Source organism: Saccopteryx bilineata, chromosome 8 (genome assembly GCF_036850765.1).
Source record: "Saccopteryx bilineata isolate mSacBil1 chromosome 8, mSacBil1_pri_phased_curated, whole genome shotgun sequence".
Classification (NCBI taxonomy): Eukaryota; Metazoa; Chordata; class Mammalia; order Chiroptera; family Emballonuridae; genus Saccopteryx; species Saccopteryx bilineata.
The window spans coordinates 4599407-4613481 of NC_089497.1; the positions used below are offsets into that span (position 1 = coordinate 4599407).

Genomic DNA, 14075 nt, shown 5'->3' on the forward strand with positions numbered 1-14075 from the left:
AAGGGTTTGGATTTCTACACTATAAAATGGGGACGGAATGAGAGTTTGGGCGCTTGGTTCCTGAGATTAGAAGAGAGAGCAGAGGAGAGCAGAGAAAGGCCATGTGGAGGAGGCCAGGAGAAGCAGCCAAGATGGCGGAGTGCTGAGTGAGATGCCAGTTTGTGTAGAGTTTGTATCTGGGATAAGGAAAGGAGATGGGGAACAGAGGTGAATAAGTCTGGTGAGCTAGAAACCTTTGATTCTAGGAAACTCGGATAAGTCAGTAGCTTTGTGAGCACTGAATGTGATTGAGTTTTGGAGCCCAGTGTGTATTTTTACTTGCCCGCTGGGTGCAAAGCTAGAATTAAAGACTATGGCCCACCAGTTTTTGGCTTCGCTGTTTCTTTGCCGACTGTCCGAATCCAATGCGAACCTGCATGAGCTGGGCTCCTGGCTTTACATTGGATTAAAGGTTTTGATTTCTACATTGTAAAATGTGGCAGAGGAGCCCATGCTGGAGGAGAGCAGAGAAAGGCCACATGGAGCAGAGGAGAAGCAGCCAAGATGGCAGAGTGCTGAAGAAGAAGCCAGTTTGTGCAGAGTTTATGCAGAGAGAAGGAGATGGGGAACAGAGGTGAATAAGGCTGGTGAGCTAGAAACCTTTGATTCTAGGAAACTTGGATAAGTCAGTGGCTTTGGGAGCCCTGAATAGAAAGGAAAGTGTTTTCCCATTGTGTGTATTTCTTGCCCACTGAGTGCAAACTAGGATAAAGATGATGGCCCACCAGTTCTTGGCTTCATTGTTTCATTACCATCTGTCCGAATCCAATGCGAACCTGCATGGGCCAGACATCTGTGATAGTGGCCGTGCTACTGGCTTTACAGTTGTGAAAGCTTTGGTGAGATTGCACATGATCAGAACTCCACTGGAAACTTAGGCCTGGGCTTGGCTGGGAGATTTTAAAGAAAAGAATATTTCTGATTTTTCATGAATTCTTGGGTAGACTCCTAAGGGGGACACCACACAAGACTGTGGGAAGAGCCAATCTCGTCGTCAGGCAGCAGGCTTTGAGAACGTTAGCTAACTGTCTCAAGTCTCCAATGACAGGTTTGTAAAATGGGGTTAAAAATATCTACTACCGGAGAGGGCGGTTATAAAAACTTATAGAAACATAAAATTAACAGTAATGTATATTTTTCCTAATGCAAAATCCCCATTTAATTTAGTTACTCTATGTAGCTTTGTGTGGTCATTTTTTAAGAAATACCTTTCTGGTGTTGAAGAAAAAAAGTCGTTATCCTGGCAAAGGAGTGAAGGTTCCAACTTTTTCCCCTGCTAACACTGCCTTCTGGGAAATCAGTTTCAAGCTGGTTATTAAGAAATGAAAAGACTCAGGAAGAACCTTTCATTCTCTTCCTCAGGTGGAGAGTCGTGGAAACTGTCTCGTCCCCGGGTCACCTAAAGCTCCACCTGGCTAGTTATGGCTTTTGGTAAGGGGCCCTGGACTCAAACCTCACAAATACATACGAAGTTTATTTTAAAAATCAGTGGGAAAATACAAAGGACATAGAGGTATTGAAACAACTAGTGAGTCGCTAACAGACTGGGAATTTCCTGAAATGTATAGGGTATCCTTGATCAGGTATCCACATATAAAAGAAACCACTCACATGCTAGAAGTTAAATTCATAAACTTAAATTTAGTTTTATACTATTACGACTGTTATCATTTCTGCAATAAAAGCTCTAGAGTTTCCATTTGGTAAGGTGACCAACTTTTTTACAATGAAAAGGAGGACGAAAATAAATGGAAGAAAACAATATTGTAAATATAAGAAACATTTTATTCACTGCAACAATAATACACTATAATACGATAAATGCATAATAAAAACATTTGTAATATTTTAAATTGTCATTATGCTTACATGCCTATTAACTTTTAATAATAATTGTAAGAAAAAAAGTACTAATTTAGATACAAGTACGTCACATCACACGCAATGGATCGACTCTGCATTGATCGAATACGGACATTGACAGATGAGTCTTCCAATATCAAAAAAGAGGACATGTAGGAGGACACTTTTCAAGGGAGGATGGAACTTACGAAAGAAGGACTGTCCTCCCTGAAGGAGGACGACTGGTCACCTTCCATATGGCCCAAGACATGGGAGAGGGCTCCAGGGTGGTGGAAAGGAAGCCTAGTGGTTTTAGGGAGAGACCTAGGGGGCAGCCAGCCTCCTGGCTGTGGTTGAGGGTGAGACTATGGAGGAGATATTTGCCCAGCCCGTGAGCAGCCAGCCAGGTGGCCGCCCATCTTCTCCCTGAGCTTCTCCTCCTCGCCCAGGAAGTGGATCTCCAGGAAGGAACAGGGCTGAGGGTCTGGGTGGGAAGAGCCCGGAGCAGGGAGGTCCACCGGGGACCTCATCCATGCTCTTCTCCTGGGCCCTGAGTTCTACCCCACTCGTCTCTGGAAGGCTTTCTGTACATCCTGGAAGAGGATGTGGCCACTGCGCTGGTGAGGCGTCTTCAAGAGACGGTCGGTGCCCTCACCCTTCTCAGCCACCTCACGGCAGAAGTGGCCCATGAGCTGCAGAGACACAGACCCGCTATCGGAAAGGAGGCCCAGAAACAGGTAGGCGTAGGAGCCCCGCCCAGATGCAGGTTGACCGGTGGTTCCCGAGGCCTCCTCCTCAGTGGAGTAGTAATTCTGAGAAATGGCCCAACTCATGCTTGTCCAGCAGTAAGAACTCAAGCCAGTGGTTCTCAAAGTGTGCGCCAGGGCACACTGGTGTGGCCTAGAAGATTTCCAGGTGCACCCTGTGGTATTCCAGAGAAATATGTGCCTGTTGGGGACCAAAAAACCAACAGGGATTTTGGAGTTTAGATTTTTGGGAGACAGAGGTGTGGGGAATTGGCTGTAAGCTGACGGTCAGCCCAACCCCCCACCTCACTTGCCTGATTAGGTTGCAAAAGGCTGTTACACTGTGGTGCTAGATTGTTTACACTACCCCCATGTTCCCCAGAAAGACTGGAGGCAAGCTTCTTCTATCCTTTGTTTGGTGTAAAGTTAAGATGATATGTATGGTGGGGGTTTTGGATTGATAATTAAACATAAGGAATTGTCTCTTGAAACCTTTTGGATTTCTATAAAATAGGAATATGTGGCAATATTTAAAAAGCTTTGAACATTTTACTACAATTTTCAACATCCTATTTATGTGAATTAGGATTTTCTACCCTCAACACAATTAAGAATAAAAAGAGAGGAATTCTTCAATGTATTGACAAGAAAATGAGAGTTTACCTTTTAAATATATGCCCAAACACTGAAGAAATCACTAGGACACATCTGGCTCATAAACACAACAATAAAAAAACTTAACACATTCACACCGGGACCTACCAAATTTACTAAATCTTACTAAGAATGTATATATATATATATATATATAGAGAGAGAGAGAGAGAGAGAGAGAGAGAGAACATTTTTGTTGTTTTTTACAAATTCTAAAAAGCATAACTCAAAAAATGTAACATAACAATGTTTTTTTAATGTCAGAATAAATTTAATTTTGTCGTATCGACTTTGTTTAATTACCATCAAAGTATGCTTGGACTTGATATTTCTTTTCTTTAATATTTGACTTAATTATTCTAACGTATTTCTCAGAAATTTGAATATAGTGCACCTACAATTATTTATAGAATTATAAATGTGCCTCAACTTCAAAATGTTTGAGAACCACTGATTTAAGCTAAAAAAAGAAATGGTGTTGGCTGGTCTCGGAGGCTGAGGATGGCTGAGATAGTCCAGAAGGGGGGGATAGAAGGACAGGCTGGCGGGGGGGGGGGGTGGAGGCTGGAAGAAGGGGCGTCCCTGGGCCTGGTCCGTCCAAACACTGTTGAAACGAGACAGATCCGGGGACAGCCAAGGGCCCTGCCACATCAAATTTTTTTTTTTTTTACTTTTTTTTTTTTTTTGTATTTTCTGAAGCTGGAAACGGGGAAAGACAGTCAGACAGACTCCCGCATGCGCCCGACCAGGATCCACCTGGCACGCCCACCAGGGGCGATGCTCTGCCTCTCCGGGGTGTTGCTCTGTTGAGACCAGAGCCACTCTAGCGCCTGGGGCAGAGGCCAAGGAGCCATCCCCAGTGCCCGGGCCATCTTTGCTCCAATGGAGCCTTGGCTGTGGGAGGGGAAGAGAGAGAAAGAGAGGAAGGAGAGGGAGAGGGGTGGAGAAGCAGATGGGCACTTCTCCTATGTGCCCTGGCTAGGAATCGAACCCAGGACTTCTGCACGCCAGGCCGACGCTCTACCACTGAGCCAACTGGCCAGGGCCTCAAATTATTTTTAATGGCAATATTTTAGAAGCAAAAACTAAATAATTATTCTAAATTTAATTAGCAGATGTGTCCTGCTACTACTCCCTTCCTCGCTCCTCTTCTCTGTTGTCTGTCATCTTGACTCACCAAAAGTGACTTCTGAAACCCAATGATTTCTTTTTAACACTTCCTCTCTGTTTTTTGTTTTTGTTTTTTTAGCATACATGACATCACATTCCCCAGGAGGGAAGGCAGGCAGAATTTGGACTGTTATATTTCAAACACCTTTGCATTTTAGAGATGGGCTTCTGAAATGGGGCTTATTTAGGGATACTCCTCAAACCTTGAGTTTTCAGGTTTCCTTGTGATGGCCTGTTCAAAATAATCCGTGTCTTAACATGATGGCTACAATACAATGAAAAGGATGCAGGCAGGCCTTGAAGACAAGTCTGTGGAAGAGAATGTGAAGTTCTTAACATTTCAGGCCTTAATAGATAGCGTTGCTTTCCGCCGAGTCCTCTGCTCACTTTTAGAATTTCAGTTTTTTTCCCCCTTAGACCCGATGTTACAACTAAGAGCATTCATTGTTAAGCTTGTCTATAGAGAAAGGAATGGCAGAAAAACTTGAACCATCAAGACAATTTTGTGACTTCTCAAGATGAAAGATGCATCAGAACGGAGCTGTGAAATAGGTAAGTTTCTGCTTAGTGTCCTTGCCCCCTTGTCTGTGCGTCCCCGTTCTGTCCTCTGGGCACCCAATGCCCCTGTGCTGTTGCACAGAATGTAACATCAACCGAGGGAGAGGTGTTATTTCTCCCATGTGCAGCTTTCTTCATCATTACGGGGTCCATCTCTCCGTGGTTGTTTAGGCTTCTCTTTTATTACATCTTTGAATACAGTTGAATGATTTTCTTTGAATGTGATGAATATAGTTTTGCTAGGTAGATTTATTTCTATGGGCCAGATAATTTTGTTTGATCTTGTGGGTTGATTTCAGTTTTCTATCCAGAATATAAAAAGGAGGGAAGTCATTCATCAGCCTGTTCTAACAAGTAAAAATATGTCTAAACTAAAAAAAAAAAAAAAAAAAAAATCGACAACTCTTTTTAGACTAAGCAGAGAAGTGACGTCACAGGGCAAACTGCCGCTTTAAAAGTTGGAATGGTAGACAGGTATAGGCAGGTATATACCAAGAAGCAAAATTTACCAGAGTAGAAATCCATGAGCGAAAACTTTGCAGAGTCTAGTGGCTAGATAGAAAAACCGAAATTATAATTGACAAATTGATGGAGATCCAGTATGAACACGTCTGAAAGTTAATCTCCAGGGGAACCCAGACATAGTGGGATTCGCCTGCTTTTGTTTTACCTCTGGGGGCTCAACCAGATCCTCCGATTTATTTACTTATTTATTTATTCTTATTTTTATATGCTGTCCTAAATCTTGCAAATGCAAGGCCTCAAAATATTGATAATTGGATGTTAACTCAGTAATTATTCCTCTCCACAGAAATCTTTAGTAAGGACCAAAGATTTATATGATGTGAAGAGAAACCAGAGTAGATCCTTAGATTTATTGTCATAGAAGCATCTTTTTATGCTTCCAGCAGGGAGAGAGAAAAAAACAGCAAATATTTTTTTAAAAATTTTATTTAGACAATTAATTTTAACGGGGTGACATTAGTCAACTAGAGTACATGGATTCAGAGAAAACATCTCCAGATCATTTTGACATTTGACTATGCTGTATACCCTTCACCCAAAGTCAAATTGTTCTTTGTCACCTTTTATTTGGTTTTCTCTATAACCCTCGCCTCCCCCTACCCCTTCCTTCTCCGCCCTTCCCCTCCCCCTGGTAACCACTGCACTCTTATCTATATCCATGATCTCAATTTTGTATCCCACCTGAAACTGACCACAAAACAAAGAGACAACTAAATGGGAGATGATATTTTCAAACAACAGCTCAGATAAGGGCCTAAATATCCAAAATATACAAAGAACTCACAAATTCAACAAAAAAACAAGCAAACAATCCAATAAAATATGGGAAGAGCACATGAACAGACACTTCTTCCAAGAAGGAATACAAATGGCTAATAGATAGGTGAAAAAAAGAAACATTTTGAATTGTACCAGAACACTCTATTCTTAACAAGACCTACCTACCCTCAAGGGAAAGTATTGTAGCATAGCCCAACCTGTTGCTGGGATTTTATAGGAGTCTAAACTACCTGGCGGAGAGAAAACACCCAACTTTAGTCAGCCTTAGAATTCCACTGAGAGGAAGAGAAATACCAAACTTCAATTCCCCCTACTGTTCTTGTTTCACCCAGGGGAAGCAGGAGAGTGAGAAGTACTGGTTAAGATTTACTCCAGAGACACAAGTTCACCGAAAGAGTAAGACCTAATCATCTGACTACAGAATGTTTCCCTTCTCCATGCCCCTTACCATCACCTCACTAAAGGATTGTTTACTGTAATTTCTTTTACCTAGTAACATCATGTTCACTTTTCAACATGAAAGTTATAAGGTATAGTAAAGGCCAAAACAACAACTGTTTCAAGAGAGGAAACAAGCCTCTGAGGCAGACTCAAATATGTCAGGAATTTTAGAATGATCAGATCAGAAATGTTTTTTAAAAACCCATTATGTTTAATATGCTGAGGGCTTTAATGGAAAAAGTAGACAACATGCAAAAACAGGTGGATAATGCAAAGAAAATGAAAATTCTAAGAGAGAACCAAACAGAAATTGTAGAGATTAAGACTGTATCACAAATCAAGAATGCCTTTCAAGGCTCAGCAGTAGGCGGTGCTGATCTGAGGAAGGAATCTCTGAGTGTGAAGATATGACAGTAGAAATTTCCCAAACTGAAAAGCAAAGAGAAAAAAAGATTGGAAAGAAAAAGAGCATAATATCCAAAAATTATGAGACAATTGTAGAAGGTATAGCATAAACATAATGGGAAGAGCAGTAGGAAGAGAAAGAAAGACAGAGACAATGTTTGAAGAAATAATGACTGCAGCTTTCCCAGAAGGAATGGCAGACACCCATTAGAACACCAAGCAGGATAAATGCCAAACAAAAAGCACTATACCTAAAAAAATTGCATTCAAACTTCAGAAAAATCAAAGATAAAGAAAAAAATATTGAAAAGAGCCAGAGGACTAACTACCTACCTTATCCATAGGGGAGCAAAGATTAGTATTATATTTGACTTCTCATCAGAAGTTATGTAAACAAAAAAATAAAGTGAAATATTTAAAGTATTGAGAGGAAAAACAGCATCAACCAAGAGTTGTGTACCCTGCAAAAATTATCTCCAAAAGTTTGGGAAATCATATTTTTTTCAGACAAGCAAATACTGAGGGAGTTGGTTGTCAGTAGACTTACCATGCAAGAAATGTTAATGCAAGTTCTTCAAAGAAGGAAAATAATATAAGTCATAAACTTGGATCTACATGGAAGAGCCTCAGGGAAGAAATAAGGTAAGGTGAAAAAACACTTTTCTTTTTCTTGTTGACTGATCTAACAGATAACAGTTTGCTAACAATAATAGTAGCAAATATATATATATATGTATGTGTATATATATATATAGGCTTATGCATATATGAAATGAATGACAGCAATGACATGAAGAATAGGCTCCTTCACATTTACTGAAATGAATTAAAAACTTATATCTATACAACAAAATCTGCAGATATACAGTGTGTCCGTAAAGTCATGGTGCACTTTTGACCAGTCACAGGAAAGCAACAAAAGACGATAGAAATGTGAAATTTGCACCAAATAAAAGGAAAACCCTCCCAGTTTCATTCCTATTCAGTGCAGTTTGATGTGGGCTCACACACAGATTTTTTAGGACTCCTTAGGTAGCTATCCCGTATAGCCTCTACAGACTCGTCACTGACTGATGGCCTACCAGAACGGGTTTCTCCACCAAACTGCCGGTTTCCTTCAACTGCTCATCCCACCGAGTCATGTTATTCCTATGTGGTGGCGCTTCATTATAAACACGCCGATATTCACATTGCACTTTGGTCACGAATTCGAATTTCGTGAGCCACAGAACACACTGAACTTTCCTCTGTACCATCCACATCTCGACTGGCATGGCCGTGGGCTGCTCCACTGTATACACGGTGTTACGTCATCATCTGCACATGCGCACATGCTGCCACATCATCCTACAGAAACTGGGAGGGTTTTCCTTTTACTTGGTGCAGATTTCACGTTTCTTTTGTCTTTTGTTGCTTTCCTGTGACCGGTCAAAAGTGCACCATGACTTTAGACACACTGTATTTACTGCAGCCTTATTCATAATTGCCAAAACTTGGGTGCAACCAAAATGTCCTTCAGTAAAAGAGTGAATAAATAAACTGTGAGAAACCCAGATAATGGAATATTATTTCTAGTCTTATTGACCAAGGTCCCTCTCAACCTCTTAATTTACTATTTCTAGAATCGAGTCTCCTTTGTAGAAGTGTGCTATCTTAGGAGAGACCTGGGATGCCTGGCACGACCTTTTGTTTATCTTCTGTCATCAAATTGACCTTGAATCACCACCAATCCCCTGTCTTTACAATCATGGGTAACCTTTGACTCGAGCCTAGTTATTCATCAGAAACTTGCAAACACTCCCATATATTTTCCTTCTCACTCTGATGATAATTGATTTCCTCATCTTCAAATGCTTTCCCAATTTGACTTTCCCAGTTTAACCTGTGAGACTCCTCACGTTAATTGCAGTGATGAATCTAATCAGAGAACTTCATAAAGCTTTAATAAACAGAACTCACTGAATTACCAAGGTATTACTAAAACTATGATATTATTGTCAGAATACATCGTTGGGTGGGGTGGGGTGAGGGGAATGGTGCTTTCCAAAAGAACATCATGACTTTATTTAAAAAAAATAAGAAAGAAAGAAGTTATATATATATATATATATATATATATATATATATATATATATATATATATGAAATAAGCTAATATGCCAAGGTCACATATCCTATAATCCCAATTATATATATTATTATATAGTATATATTATATTATATATAATTATATATATATTAGGGGTAGCAGAAGGGAATAGGGGAATAGTGGTGTCTTTGGTCATAGTTGGAATAAAGCAAATGAACATCTCTTCAACCCATCGTTATAAGAACTCCTGAAGAACATTCACACTGACCGTAGAGCACAGTGTCACTTTGCATGACTCCACTCTTCAAGTAATAGCTTCTCTTCATCCACAGACCACTCCCCCATGAGATGAGTTCCTGTACTCTGTGAGTGGCGTTAGAAAGATTGGTGGGTTTGCACCAGCAGTTACAGTAACTAGAGAAGAATTATTGCTTCCTTAACTTTGTGGCTCTGTCGACAGAAAAAAAAAATAGCTAAAAAAAAAAGAAAAAAAGAAAAAAATCAAAGCCAGATGGCTCTAGAGGAAATGCCTCTAATGCTTAAGACACCCCAGGAGGAGCTGTTTTATGGCTGGTCACCATGGCTCGGCGTTACTGGTCCATCTGTTCCCTAGATCTTCTGTAAGAGCCCTTGTGGCTACAGTTAACTTGAACTGAGCAGTAAAGCACCTTGTTCTGGCTCCGTAATGCCTAATAAAAAATAACGGTAGGGGCATGGATGAAGAAAGAGCCGACAGGCAATATGTTGAACAGGCTCATAGATGAAGAACTCAGCTCAAACCAACGGGAAACATTTAAGCAAGTGGATAGATCGCTTTGAAACTGGCACAACTGTCTCCTATTTCTTCACAAGAAGCCACCTGTTGGTAAAGCCAACCTAGAAAAGTTGTGAAAATTAATTTCCTTCTCCTGTAACCAGCTGGAAATGATTTTATTTCATAACTGTACTCAACCACTTGCCTGTGACTGGTGAGGCCCGAGGTTGCCAGTCTGTTTATGACCCATGGGTTGCTTAGTATCAATGAGGTTAATAGAGTACATTGTTAAGAAATCATCGCATTTGGGAAACCCCAGGGTTATGACAGTGAACCAGATTTCTAATAAGGGGAAAATCCCTAATTTCTATTTAGGCTTTACAGAGTTTCATTCATGGAACCTGTAGCCCGTTTCAAGCTATCCGTGGCTTAAGAACAGGCTTGCAGAATTCTTGAATGTTTAATATTTAAAATTTGGAGCGTCATCTAGTGAGCTCCAGCTCACCTCTGGATGAATTGCAAATAATGAACACAGATGTACATGGTGTTATGAGACGTGTTAGCAGGCGTGTTATGAGACGGAACAAGCTTCTTGCCAAGTCGTGATTGGAAGGATTCTCATACATCCAATAAGCACGCCATTCCCAGAAATTGTCTGGCAAACACAAAAACACAAATAGAGTTTGGTTCAAAGGTTATTTTATTTTATTTTTTTGCTTTTTGACAAACTATCAAGAACATCATTGCATAAGAATTTTCCTGAACAACTTAAATGATGGAGGCCAAATGGAGCATAGTGTTGGTGGTCAGGTTTAGTGAACAATACAAAGTAAAAATGTATGGGCTGTTCCTAATGTAGAGTAATAAAGATTATAGTCGGGGACTAGGTCACTTCACCACGTAAATAGTTGTCTCTCCCTCTAAAGTCAGCGGTTGCCCTTATTGGCAATGTTTCTACTTTCCGTGGCACTTAAGAATAAATGTGCAGCTAGCCACACATGTTTGGAGCTGTTGGCCTCTGATTACCAAAAATGAATATAAGAGTTGACGAGATGTGTAAACTAAAAAGCACCTGAACATTCTCAAATTCTAATGGAATGGAACAGAGGAGTGTGATTAGGAAGGTTACTGGTGTTTCATTTCTTGCTTTGCCAAGGTGCATGAAAATGAACATCCAAGTAATTAGTGAGCCAAAAACAAAAAGAAGGAGAACAGTAGTTCTTAATACTGTCGTGTTGTGTTGACAAATGCAGGACCGGTCTCCAATGGGCCAACCCTCAGATTGAAACTTGCTAAAAAGAGATGGGTGTTGTTTTGACAAACAGTGTTTAGATTTAACACACTCATGCTACTTTTCATGGGTTTTTTTTGGCGTGTGTGTTTTAAAAAGAAGCCAGGTAGCTCAGTTGGTTAGAACATTGTCCCAATATACCAATGTTGTAAGTTCCATCCCCAGTCAGGGCACATACAAGAATCAACGATGAATGCATAGGTAAGCAGAACAACAGATCAATGGTTCTCTCTCTCCCTTTCTTTTCTCAAAAAATAGAAAAAAAAATAAAGAAAAATATTTTATATTATTATTTGAAGGGATAGCATACAATCAGAAACATTCTAAAATACATATGGCTTAGACAGATATAAGGAGTTTGGCTTGAAGTCAGTGTAAAGCATAGAAATACATTTTAGCATAAATCAGCTTGAGACATTTTTGAAATGAGTTTCTATGAATTAAATATTGAAATATTTTCCATTTTGATAAATTATACATATAATTATATGCAGGCAATCCCCAGGCTTCAAATGAGATAGGTTCTGTAGGTTAAATTTGCTATTAGGTTAAATTTGTATGTCAGTTGGAACAGGTAAATTTACCTGTTAAATGCAGTTTAGACAGATGTTTGTCTTAACATGGTATTTATGTTTACCTTCCGTGCATATGAAGACTTAAATATTTTCAAACATACCAAACCTATATCGTTTGTAACCTGGGGATTGCCTGCGTATGGAAATTTATATTTTCAGTAACTCAGTGAAATTAAACTTCTTCTAATGAAACAATGAGCGACTGAATTCGAAAAACATTGTACTCTGATATCAGATTGCCTAGGCTGAAATTCCAGTTCCTTGGGCAGTTTTTTTTTTTAACCTTATTTGTACTTTATTTACCATATCTATAAGTAAGTGTGGTAATATTAGCATCTACTCCACATGGTTGTCACGGGGATTAAATGTGTTAACATATATATTTTAACAAAAATAGTGCCATAGGAAAAATATTCTTCTGAAATTTACTTTTCTGACAGTAATAGTGTATAGTTCAGTCATTTTACCTGTCACCCTGATTCTTTTTTATGAACTTACCAATAATATGTATTTGATGTAAATTGTCCAAGTATTCTTATTATGAACAAGGCTGACATGATTACTATTACTTAGCTTACGTATTTTATCTTTTGAGTTCTAAGAGTTACTTATATAGCTAAGAGCCAACAACCAGTTTATATATATTTTAAACACTTATCAATAAAAAGGGCATTCACTTAATGGTTAATAGTATAGTCGCATTGTCACTAGACACTGAAAGTTTACAACGTGTTTTCTAGAACCAAAACACAGATAACCACTACTTGCACTGCGCTCACTCAGATGTTTTCGAGAGAGTTGAATGCATGGTGTTTGGAACGCAGTGTGTAGTCATGTTTTTATTGCTTTGTGGCAAGCCATCTAAACCATTTAAAATAATTGTGTCCCTGGCCCTTGGGTCTATAAGTGAACTAAATAAAACTGGTAACCTTCTTCTTTTTTTTTTTTCTTTTTTTTTTTTTTTTGTATTTTTCTGAAGCTGGAAACCGGGAGAGACAGTCAGACAGACTCCCGCATGCGCCCGACCGGGATCCACCCGGCACGCCCACCAGGGGCGACGCTCTGCCCACCAGGGGGCGATGCTCTGCCCATCCTGGGCGTCGCCATGTTGTGACCAGAACCACTCTAGAGCCTGGGGCAGAGGCCAAGGAGCCATCCCCAGCGCCCGGGCCATCTTTGCTCCAATGGAGCCTTGGCTGCGGGAGGGGAAGAGAGAGACAGAGAGGAAGGAGGGAGGTGGGGGTGGAGAAGCAAATGGGCGCTTCTCCTATGTGCCCTGGCCGGGAATTGAACTCGGGTCCCCCGCACGCCAGGCCGACGCTCTACCACTGTGGTAACCTTCTTGACTGGCCTTTTTTCTTGCTAGAGACAATGCCAAGGAGTCTGAACCGTCCCCTCCCCCACTCACCTCATGCACACAATCATACGGATTGACCACCTTCTCAGCAAACTGGCCCAGGCCTTTAGAACTATGACTCCTGAAAGGATTCCTAGTGTTGAACTCCTGGAGCCTGAGTTTTCATACTTCCTCCGAATTACTGAGTCAGTTATCTCTTTAAAAGTCTTCTGTTTAGTGGCAATAACTGCTGAACGGTTCCGTAAATAAAAACTAGTACACCTTCCTCGATAAAGAGGATTAGCGGGAGGAAATGAAGATTGCCAAAAGGGTCTGTTTTTAACAAGGGTACCAGAAACACTCGTGTGTGCTGATGTTGAAGGCGTACATACAAAACCTCTTTGCGGTTTCACAGGAAAAGGTGGCAACCCAGCCTCAGCACGATAGCAATTATGTATAAAGAATACTGCGTTCTCAACCTGAGTGTGATAGTGTTTATATTTTTAGGTACAGTGTGATTATTTTTTTTGAACTTTGTTGAGTTGGTAATTAAAATTAAGGTGTGTACACGAAATAATTCATGGTGAATAAGGACAGCTTATATTTTAAAAAATGATACTACTATTCGGGTATTTAGGAATTCAAAACAAACGGGTTCTTTCCTTTCAGAGATTCATTACCGTCAACGTCAAGTGTCGAGGAATCACTTTTTAAAGCAAATCTGTCGTTTGAAACATTTCAGTGTGCTTGGAATTTATTGATTCATTTACTTCTAGGGACTCCTAATGGGAAAATCATTATTGAGGCACAAATCAAAATGACATTTTTTTTTTTTTAAGATTTCTTTTTTTTTTTTTTTTTTATTCATTT

The 14075-nt window shown here is 40.0% G+C and overlaps 1 pseudogene; it reads right to left on the reverse strand.

Annotated features, from left to right (window-relative positions):
• Positions 1 to 5750: 5750 nt before the first annotated feature.
• LOC136312331 (U5 spliceosomal RNA) lies at positions 5751 to 5873 on the reverse strand (annotated as a pseudogene).
• Positions 5874 to 14075: the final 8202 nt, after the last annotated feature.